This window comes from Lissotriton vulgaris, chromosome 9, assembly GCF_964263255.1.
Source record: "Lissotriton vulgaris chromosome 9, aLisVul1.2, whole genome shotgun sequence".
Classification (NCBI taxonomy): domain Eukaryota; kingdom Metazoa; phylum Chordata; class Amphibia; order Caudata; family Salamandridae; genus Lissotriton; species Lissotriton vulgaris.
In genome coordinates this window covers 1,232,682,213-1,232,693,237 of record NC_141697.1, presented here as the reverse complement: position 1 = coordinate 1,232,693,237, position 11,025 = coordinate 1,232,682,213, and positions in this window count along the sequence as shown.

Genomic DNA, 11,025 nt, shown 5'->3' with positions numbered 1-11,025 from the left:
ACAAAATCCACGCTGATTTTTTTTGTTGCTATTTCTGACATTTTGCTCAATGTAGCGTTTTCGGGGGCCTGTTTGGGGGGCTTCCTGGTGTTTGTGGGTGGGTTTCGGGGTCTGGGAGCACTGCTGGGACACTCTAATCTTGATTGCATTTGCTTTTCAGGAAATCCGTGGTGGTAAACCGGACTTATGGCCTAGCTACACAGCGCGTTTGGACCGAAGGCCGAGAAATATTGTAAGTATGAGATTTTGCTTTTGGCCTGTTTGGGGGTGTTATGCTTTTTGGCGGGTGGGTTGGCGGGTCTTGGGGCATTCCTGGGAAGGTCTAATACCGGATAGAAGTGGTTGGGACAAAATCCACGCTGATTTTTTTTGTTGCTATTTCTGACATTTTGCTCAATGTAGCGTTTTCGGGGGCCTGTTTGGGGGGCTTCCTGGTGTTTGTGGGTGGGTTTCGGGGTCTGGGAGCACTGCTGGGACACTCTAATCTTGATTGCATTTGCTTTTCAGGAAATCGGTGGTGGTAAACCGGACTTATGGCCTAGCTACACAGTGCGTTTGGACCGAAGGCCGAGAAATATTGTAAGTATGAGATTTTGCTTTTGGCCTGTTTGGGGGTGTTATGCTTTTTGGCGGGTGGGTTGGCGGGTCTTGGGGCATTCCTGGGAAGGTCTAATACCGGATAGAAGTGGTTGGGACAAAATCCACGCTGATTTTTTGTTGTTGCTATTTCTGACATTTTGCTCAATGTAGCGTTTTCGGGGGCCTGTTTGGGGGGCTTCCTGGTGTTTGTGGGTGGGTTTCGGGGTCTGGGAGCACTGCTGGCTATGGATACTTTACTTTGCAAGAGGTTTGAAGCAAATCCATGGTGGCAGAGGGGAGTTAGGGCCTAGCTGCAGAGCGCGTGCGGAGTGATTTGGGAAATTGGCAAAAAAATAACTAAGTCCCCATTTTTATACTTTTGCTCTTTGGCTGTTTGGGGGTCTTCTACTCGTTTTATCCTGGGTTGACGGCTCTGGGGCCATTGCTGGGAAGCTCTAATACCGGATAAAAGTGGTTTGGACCAAATCCGAGGCGGAATTTTTTTTGTGTTTTTGCTGACTTGCTTGCCTTTGAGGTGCTCTTAGGGGGCGTTCCGGGTGTTTGTGGGTGAGTTTCGGGGTCTGTGAGCACTGCTGGGACACTCTAATCTTGATTGCATTTGCTTTTCAGGAAATCCGTGGTGGTAAACCGGACTTATGGCCTAGCTACACAGCGCGTGGGACGGAAGGCAGAGAAATATTGTAAGTATGAGATTTTGCTCTTGGCCTATTTGGGGGTGTTATGCTTTTTGGCGGTGGGTTGGCGGGTCTTGGGGCATTCCTGGGAAGGTCTAATACCGGATAGAAGTGGTTGGGACAAAATCCACGCTGATTTTCTTTTTGCTAATTCTGACATTTTGCTCAATGTAGCGTTTTCGGGGGCCTGTTTGGGGGGCTTCCTGGTGTTTGTGGGTGGGTTTCGGGGTCTGGGAGCACTGCTGGCTATGGATACTTTACTTTGCAAGAGGTTTGAAGCAAATCCATGGTGGCAGAGGGGAGTTAGGGCCTAGCTGCAGAGCGCGCACGGAGTGATTTGGGAAATTGGCAAAAAAATAACTAAGTCCCCATTTTTGTACTTTTGCTCTTTGGCTGTTTGGGGGTCTTCTACTAGTTTTCTCCTGGTTGAACGGCTCTGGGGCCATTGCTGGGAAGCTCTAATACCGGATAAAAGTGGTTTGGACCAAATCCGAGGCGGATTTTTTTTTGTGTTTTTGCTGACTTGCCTGCCTTTGAGGTGCTCATAGGGTGCGTTCCGGCTGTTTGTGGGTGAGTTTCGGGGTCTGTGAGCACTGCTGGGACACTCTAATCTTGATTGCATTTGCTTTTCAGGAAATCCGTGGTGGTAAACCGGACTTATGGCCTAGCTACACAGTGCGTTTGGACCGATGGCCGAGAAATATTGTAAGTATGAGATTTTGCTTTTGGCCTGTTTGGGGGTGTTATGCTTTTTGGCGGGTGGGTTGGCGGGTCTTGGGGCATTCCTGGGAAGGTCTAATACCGGGTAGAAGTGGTTGGGACAAAATCCACGCGGAAAAGCCTTTTGGCACTTTTTGTAACTTAGGGTTCGTTAGGGTTAGCCCTAGCAGCAGGATTGCATGTGTTTCGGGGTGTTCTAGATTTTTGCAACTGAGTTCTGGGGTCTTAGAGCACTCGTGAGAATGTGTAATTTTGGTTGCAAGTCATTTGAAGAAAATCCATGGTGGGAAAGGGGGGATTTGGCATAGTTAAAGAAAGCCTTTGCCACTATTCTTAACTTAGGGTTTGTTAGGGTTAGCAGTATTTCTATTGTATGTGTTTGGGTGTGGGGGTTTTCGAGTCTTGGAGCGATGCTGGCTATGGATACTTTTGCTTGGTTGCTTGCAAGTGGTTTGAATACAATCAACGGTGGGTAAGGGGTATTTGGGCCTACTTTTACTTTCAAAGTACGTTTTGTCACCAGTTTTCTGCAAGGCCTCGTTTTTTGAGATTTGATTGGGGGTCTTCTACTTTTTTGCGACTGGCTTTAGTAAGGGTCTGGGTGGGAGCACCTCTGGGAAGATCTAATTATGTTCTAAAACACAGTTTACAGTACACCTAGCTTGAGGGGAAAGATCCGCTACATTAATTTGCCCATACTTATTTATCCTTCAAAAGGTGACTCAGACAGAATACGCACTTTCAAACATATTGTACTGTCTACTAGGAAAATCAAAGTGTGTCTTTTTGCACTCCACAGCCTACATACCTTATATTTATTTATCAGTGGTGTTATAATATTATATCACTTCCTGTTTGTCGTTGAATAATTACAGGCCGGGTTTCAGTCTGTGCAATGGGGAAAAAAGGATGGAGTCAGGCTTCACATTAGCGAGCCGCAATTCAGCATCCGCCAGGCAGGCAGTGGACAGGGTGTCTTCTGGTCACCAACATTGATGGACGAAGCGTCAGATGGAATGGAGGAGTGCCGCTAATAAGAGTAATTTTTTTCTGCATGCAACTTACTTACCAATTTCAACAGGACAACTACAACAACATACAGATACAGTATCCATTGTTTTTTTCTATGACTGTGACTGCATTTCTTGGATCTCTCTCTGCTTCTAAATTGATCCCTTAACAGTTAACACATTACTTAGTCCACTCCACTATCACATCTGCACCACACATAGTCATTTGTAAGTGCTCCTATGTAATTCGCAAGTCACAGCACGCCCCAGCCCGTAGAGGACTGGGATGGCCCCAATGATGAAGCATGTCACCAAGGGGCATCCCTGGTGAGTGAGGGGACACCTAGAAAAAGAGCAATTTCTCCTTTTCTATCTACTATACCTTCCATCCAGACCAACCCCATTGAGTGTTGTGAATGGATTTATAGTGACCAGCAAGGCTCTCAGGTATCTGGCAACAGAGACCTTATGTTGAATATAGTTATCAATATTTCCACACACGCCCTGTACTGTCGCATTCTTTCTTCCACAGTTGTCGAAAGTACTACTTACTTTTCACTGACATGCATGCAGTAGTGCATGCACTTTCAAAGATTGATGGATAGGTTTGCACCCAAAGATTTGTTTATGTTCAATTGTTTGTCCATGCTGTGCTTTTTTTACAGGGTGTCTTCTGGTCACCAACATTGATGGACGAAGCGTCAGCTGCAATGGAGGAGTGCCGCTAATAAGAGAAATTTTTTTCTGCATGCAACTTACTTACCAATTTCAACAGGACAACTACAACAACATACAGATACAGTATCCATTGTTTTTGTCTATGACTGTGACTGCATTTCTTGGATCTCTCTCTGCTTCTAAATTGATCCCTTAACACATCACTTAGTCCACTCCACTATCACATCTGCACCACACATAGTCATTTGTAAGTGCTCCTACGTAATCCGCAAGTCGCAGCACGCCCCAGCCCGTAGAGGACTGGGATGGCCCCAATGATGAAGCATGTCACCAAGGGGCAACCCTGGTGAGTGAGGGGACACCTAGAAAAAGAGCAATTTCTCCTTTTCTATCTACTATACCTTCCATCCAGACCAACCCCATTGAGTGTTGTGAATGGATTTATAGTGACCAGCAAGGCTCTCAGGTATCTGGCAACAGAGACCTTATGTTGATTATAGTTATCAATATTTCCACACACGCCCTGTACTGTCGCATTCTTTCTTCCTCAGTTATCGAAAGTACTACTTACTTTTCACTGACATGCATGCAATAGTGCATGCACTTTCAAAGATTGATGGATACGTTTGTACCCAAAGATTTGTTTATGTTCACAATTGTTTGTCCATGCTGTGCTATTTTTTCTTGTCTCCCAAAACCTTTCCCAAAAACCCCTGTACCCATCCATTTTTCAAACCCTAACCCTCTTCTCCCGGGCTGTGTGGTTTAGATTGATGTATGACTAAATTACAGCAATAAATCCACACACTTGCTGGGGAGGATAAGGTGATAGCAACAGGCTGGTGAAGAAATCTGAGGATATATTCTTACTCTGCTTGACAAAGACCCATGGCAAATGTCAAAGAACTTCAATCGAATTAGTAGTTATACTTTACCATTTGTTAGGCTACAATGTGGCACTGTTCTAGTGTACTGTCACCTGCTATGTTCTCTATTGTACCGTTGTATTGCTTAGGAGGACAAACCAGATTTCATTTTGTTTTTTTCATTGGCATGCAACTGCCACTGTGTGACACCACTAGTACCACCGCTATGAGAAAATTTCATCCGCCCAGGATTGCCAACCTTAATCGCAATTTCCCGTGGAGCCAGCCCTGTGCCTAGCCCTACTTTGAAACACAAATTACAGGACAGGTAAGATAAGCGTTTGGTGGGAGGGAGTATAATGGAGTATTAGGAGAGACGAGAGACTGACGGTAGTACTACTAAAGTCCTAGCACTCTTGTTTGGGCATTTACACTTAAAGGAAGAAAATGGAACTAAACTTTCAGGAAAACAAAGTTACTGTTAAACCCCCACCCACCAGGCAAGCAGTAAAAATAGGTATGGTCAGATAAAGTTTCAAAAAGTATATTTTTATAGCCCTAACAAAATAATCTCCCGCAAGACCCTCCCTAACCCCAACGGTTGTCCTTTAAAAGTCCCAAACCCAACTCCCGATTCCCACCCCCCAAAAGTCTCTAAAAAAGGGGCAAGGGACACTATGGGTGGATGCTGTTTACTTTTTGGGCCAGGGCATCATACTCCTCGCGGAGCAAGGCGTGCTCTAAGCGGAGCCCCTCCAACACGTTTGTAAAGTGGTGGAGCTCCTGCTGAAGACGGGACACCCTCAGGGTACTGCGGCGCAGGCGTGCCTTGCAGTTGCAATGGCTGTGAGAGGCAGCTGTTGTCCTTGCTGCTCGGCATCGGCGTTTGGCTTTGGCAGCCCGGCTCAGTCTGGCTGGAGCACTGTGCTGGGTGGCAACCCGTGGGGGCACGGAGGCCGATGCAGCCGACGTTGTTGTCGTGGTCGACTGCGCACTTTCGTCGTCCTCCAGGGCCACCAGCCGCAGATATTCTGCAACAGTGGCATTGATCCTCCGTTGCCGGGCCGCTCTAGCCAGCTCCTTCCTCCTTGTTGGTTTGGAAGGAGCATCTATATGAAGAAAGAAAGACATAGTCTGTAACCAATGCTCTTTAAGATTAACTCAATCATTCAGCAGAAATTTGTGTTGCAGTACAACTAGCAACTTGCAAGCGCATTACATAACTATTGAGGCCAGTATCTATCTAACCTCCCACTTCTTCATCCTTGCTCTAACATTAGTGGGAGTTTAAGGAACAAATTCTACGAGCACTATGGACTTCCATTGCAGTCGACTATGACAGTACACCACTCTTATTCTTCTTCTAGTCTCTTGTTTAGGAAAATTGGTACGTTATCTTCTGCAAGCCGGCATAATGCCAGCGCAGTGAACTTGCACCCGAGAAAAAGAGACGCACGCCATGATGAGTGACCTACACTTGTTTTACTGTACTGGTCCAGTACATGCAGGTGGTGAAGCTCTTACTTTTCTATTACGGGTGGCACTGAGAATACTCTGTTACAAGGGCTACTGCTTAATTAATTTAATTTTCACCCTACAGTGCAAATGAGTACTAGAAATTGAAAATGAAGAAGATAAATAATCTGATTATCTATCACTTCACATGGGATGTTTTTGCTTACATATGGGATGACTTTAGGTGCTTTGCTTTTTATTGAGTGACCAGTGATACATCCACACATGAATGACTGAGTACTACTAAACTTATTAAGAGAGGTAGGGAGTGGCCACCGTAATAACCGGATCTATGCTGTGCTTGCAATACAAACTACTGCTACTATTGATGGTAGTATTTGGACAAAATTACAACTTATTTTTCTTGCCTTTCCTACACTGGAACGGACGTGCGGGTGCAGTGTTACATGCTCTTCAAAGTTACACTTAGTTCATCCACTGACCGTCTACTCTCTCTAGATCATGGGTACTCACAAACTTTCTCTCAGGGGCTAAATTCACAGTGTAGTTTGTGGCCGAGGGCCGCACTGGTGGGGGCGGAGTCAGAGGGGGCGGGGCTAAAGCAAAACGAATACTTGTGACCATGAGGTTGCACACAGGTCCCTGCAGCAGATGCCTTCATCCACTGAGCCACCAGGCCCAGCATTTACATACATCTCTCTCCCTCCTGCTCTCCCTCCTGCCCTCCCTCTACATCTCTCTCTTCCTCCTGCCCTCCCTCTCCCTCCCCCTCTGTCATCTCACTGTGTGTGTGTCTGTCTGTGTCAGCCTTCAGCCCGGGCTGAGACAGCTTCCTCAACCCGCACACAAAGACAGCCACACCAAAGTACTTAACAGTCTTTAAAAGACCATTAACATATTATTGAGGCTTTGTTTGTTGTAGCGCCCCTGCATCTCCACCCTGACAATCACTGCTTGCCCGGCCCCACAGAGCAGAGGCTTTGTTCTATTTCACCTCTTTGTGGCCCTGCATCTCCACTCTGCTCTGTGGGGCCTGGGGGAGCAGTGATTGTCAGAGTGGAGATGCAGGGGCGCTAACAGGTGAAATACAACAAAGCCTCTGCTCTGTGGGGGCCGGGGGAGCAGTGATTGTCTGCAAGGTCTGCGCACCGCCAAGGAAGGCTTGCCGGGCCGCCACCGGCCCGCGGGCCGTACTATGAGTACCCCTGCTCTAGATACACATATGCTATCTAAGAGTCAGATATTAGCATGATCCAGGTATATTATGGACACATACAGTTTCTGTGTCACCCACCCAGGCTGTTGTCCTTCCACCAATCATTGCTTCATCATTCACCCAGCCATGCATCTCATATTCTTTCCTTCCCAGCCACGTCTTCAATCTCAATAAGTAAGGAATATATAAGAGCTTACCTCTGCCCGCCACCACCACCGTCTCAACTCTCACAGCCGGCACTGGAGCCGCCGCCTCCTATCCTGAAGAATTGTCCTCCGCCTCCGTGTCGAGCACCACCACCTCCGCGCTGGCCCCGCCACCAGATGTTCCACCTACAAAGTACATTTAAGAATGTTAGAATAAACCACTCACTAGTATTTGGTCTAGGAATGAAGACATGTGAAAACAATGTAATTTGTGACTGTCTACTCTAAAGTAAAAAAAAATGTCCCTTTTTCCAGGGAAGGGTGTTGTCTTGCTGCACTTTTTGGCACAACTGATGAAGGCTGGCTTTTTAACACGCACCATTTTTCTCCTCACAGTCAGAAGATGGACTTCTAACAACAAGATCAAGTTGAAACCAGGTGAGAGCTCGGCTCGACCACAAGAAATGTCTTCAATTAATCGTCAGCACTAACCACTTTTCAATTCTCAGTTAAACGTTTAGTTTTTTTATTATGACTTCATTTTAATAAATGTGTTTACTTTTAATAAAGCTTTTAAACTTAAATAGACTCTGTGTTTTTTGGTCCAGACTAGAGTGACTGAGCGAAAGGTTTTGCAATTTTAGCAAGCATGAGTCCATGCCTCTGACACTTCTTGACTCTGACTCCGAGTCCGTACTCTTGAGCTACGTTGGATAATCATCATTGGGGATCAATCATCGATGAATTTGGGAGGTAAATGACTGTGCCACACTATGTAGTCAGTCAGTAAGGACATTGGGGGTTCAAAGTCTGTTATCACAGAGGTATGTGGAAACTCTAACAGCGCCTATTATAATTTATAAGCAATGCACTATTTATTGTCCATAGTTCTGTTTCTGCAGAAGAATTGTCCCCGCAACAGTAGTGGTATGGATTGTCCTCCTATCCAAACCAAAAGGTCGTATCTTATTCCTTCTTGGTGGTCATTCACATTTTATAGTTGGGAATTTTCAAAGCAGATAGAACACTTCCAAAGACATTATGGACAATCCAAGAGGACTGCACTGCACTAAGTTGATAGAGCTATTGCTGACTAGAATGGGAGTTTCGCCAACCGTGCAATCTTAGTTAGCTACACAGACAGACTAATAAGAATAATCTAGTAATACCACAGGGAGTCATAGTAGAGGCAGGATAAGAATTTAGATACAGTCTACAAGAAGATCAAAGACGATTTTGAAAAAATCAAATGAGGAACGCTAGGAAAAATAGGTACTAGTCTAAAATGAAAACTTACTGGGGCCAGCAAAGGAGCCCTCGCCTGCCCGATCCTGGCCCTGTTCAACAGCATCCGCCGTGTGTCCCCTCGCGCCCTGGAGAGCTGACGTACAACATGAAAGAAAGAACAGAAAACATGGATGATTGTTGCTTGTCAATGTCAACCAAATCAAACATTTCAAAACAACAATAACAAAATATTTCCGCGAAATTATATTGATTAGGGTTAGTTTTCATTGATTTGCGGACCTGCGACTTCGAAAGTCACGTAACTCACTAAACAAAGTACTGAAAGGTTCACCTAGGACTGGCAGGCAGCAGTCCGCAGGCAAGATGCAAAGTGACAGACAAACTCCATTGTGATTTCAGTCAGATCAGTGACAACACTAACAGTTGCCTGCTACATAACCAGTCATTTAAATAGTCAAACTATCAATCCACCGCCACTATTTTTCTTATTGTCAGGGGTACAAAGGAAGGGGCAGATTTAAGCCCCTTGCGGCTCTTTTGCTCCGTTCTTGCGTGACTTTTGTGACGCAGCAGCTAAACAAAAGAGGCGCCATGGTGCGGCGTATAATATTATAACAACGTGACGCATTTGGGAGATGCATCCCGTTATAAAGCCCTGCGCCATCAGGGGGCGTTCCGGCGCAAGGGAGGGCATTCCTGCGCTAGAACACATCCTAAAAGTGGCTGAGGGAAATCTACAAAATTTCAATCAGTCACCTTTAGGATAATGATGCGTCACACAAACCCTGCACCTGCTTGAAGCAGACGTACGGCTTGACCCAGCATTGGGGAGATAGGGTACCCCAGAGCATTGCTGGAGCTGCGCCATCGTTGCAACGCAACTCCAGCAGTAAAGCTTCGGTGACGCTTTGGGCCCATGGTGCGCCGCATTGCAAATACGGCGCACCATGTTTGGTGGTGGTAGCGGGCCGCACAATTACTGGCGCATCCCTGCTACTTTGCAGGGATGCGACGGTAATTGCAATTCTGCCCCTTAGGGGCATACTTACTTACGCGTTCTGGCGCATCTCCAGAGATGCGCCAGATCAAATGGGTCATGCAAAACTACCCTTGCGACCAGGCAGATGCGCCTCATTAACAATGTGGCGCGCCCTGGCGCAAGGGTAGGCACTTGCGTGACGCATCTCGTCACATAAGAGCGGCGCATCGCTGGAGTCACGTCGCCAACGCAATGCAACTCCAGTAATGCTCAGGGCCACCCAATACTTAACATGCTGTGTCAGTCCTTACGCCTGCTTCAAGCAGGCATAAGGAATTGAATTGACGTAGCAGCGTCGCAGAAGTGCCTGCGTTAAATCTTGTAGATTTCACGCAGGCACTTTTGCGAGGCGCACAGCCGCCGGACCGCCCACCCTGCGTACTAGGAACGCACCCATTGTGGCGCAGGCCCATGGCTTTATAACGTGACGCATCTCCCTAGATGCGTCACGCTGTAAATGACTCGCAGGGATGTGCCACGTTTACGCCGCTGTTGCGTCACGCAAGGCAACGTAAACGTGGCGCAAGGGGCTTGTAAATGTAACCTGCCCCCTAGTGTCTAGCATTACGCAGTTCTGTAAAGTACACTCATACATAATAGTTACTCAGGCCAATGAGACCACAAAATAGAAAACAAATAAGCATAGTAGCAACGCCACTGAGAAGGAGAGCAGTGCACCTGAAATGCACAGAAGATTTTGAAATATAATTTAACTACAATGTAATCGTCAGCAGCATTATTGGGTTGCTCCATGTAAAAAACAAATATTTGCAATACAACAACACAGAGCAGGAGAAAACATAGTAGTGAGTGATGAAATAGCTACTACTACTAACCAAGCCCGGGGATCTCCAAGCCGAGCTGGTCCAGCAGGTCGCGCTCCCTGTCCAGGACGTCCGTCCAGCGGTGGGTGACCTGGCTGTAGGTGCGCTGGACCCCGGAGAGTTGGGACATGGCCCAGCTCACCTTCTGCCACCGCTACCGGTGCTCCCGGATGTTGTAGCCACCGGCCTCGTTCCTGCCGCCTCCCGCGATGGTCCTGGGCAGGCGGCGCTGGACGAAGTAGACCAGCGCGCCCACTTCCTCTGGGCTGAAGATCTCCTGTCGCGTCACCTGCTCCCCCCTCAATCGCCCGCATGCTGTCCTGGCACGGGGTCCAGGACTCCTCCTCCCCGCCGCCGCTGCGTCCCTCAAGTGCCTGGGCAGCTTCACGGCGCCTGGCTTCACCATGGTCTGGGCAGGTAAGGTAGGAAGTAGAAAATTAAGAAGGAATGGGATAGGGAAGAAGAAAAGAAAAGAGTTTAAAAAAGTAGTTTAAAAGTAAACAAAAATAGCAGAAAAGACAAAAATAT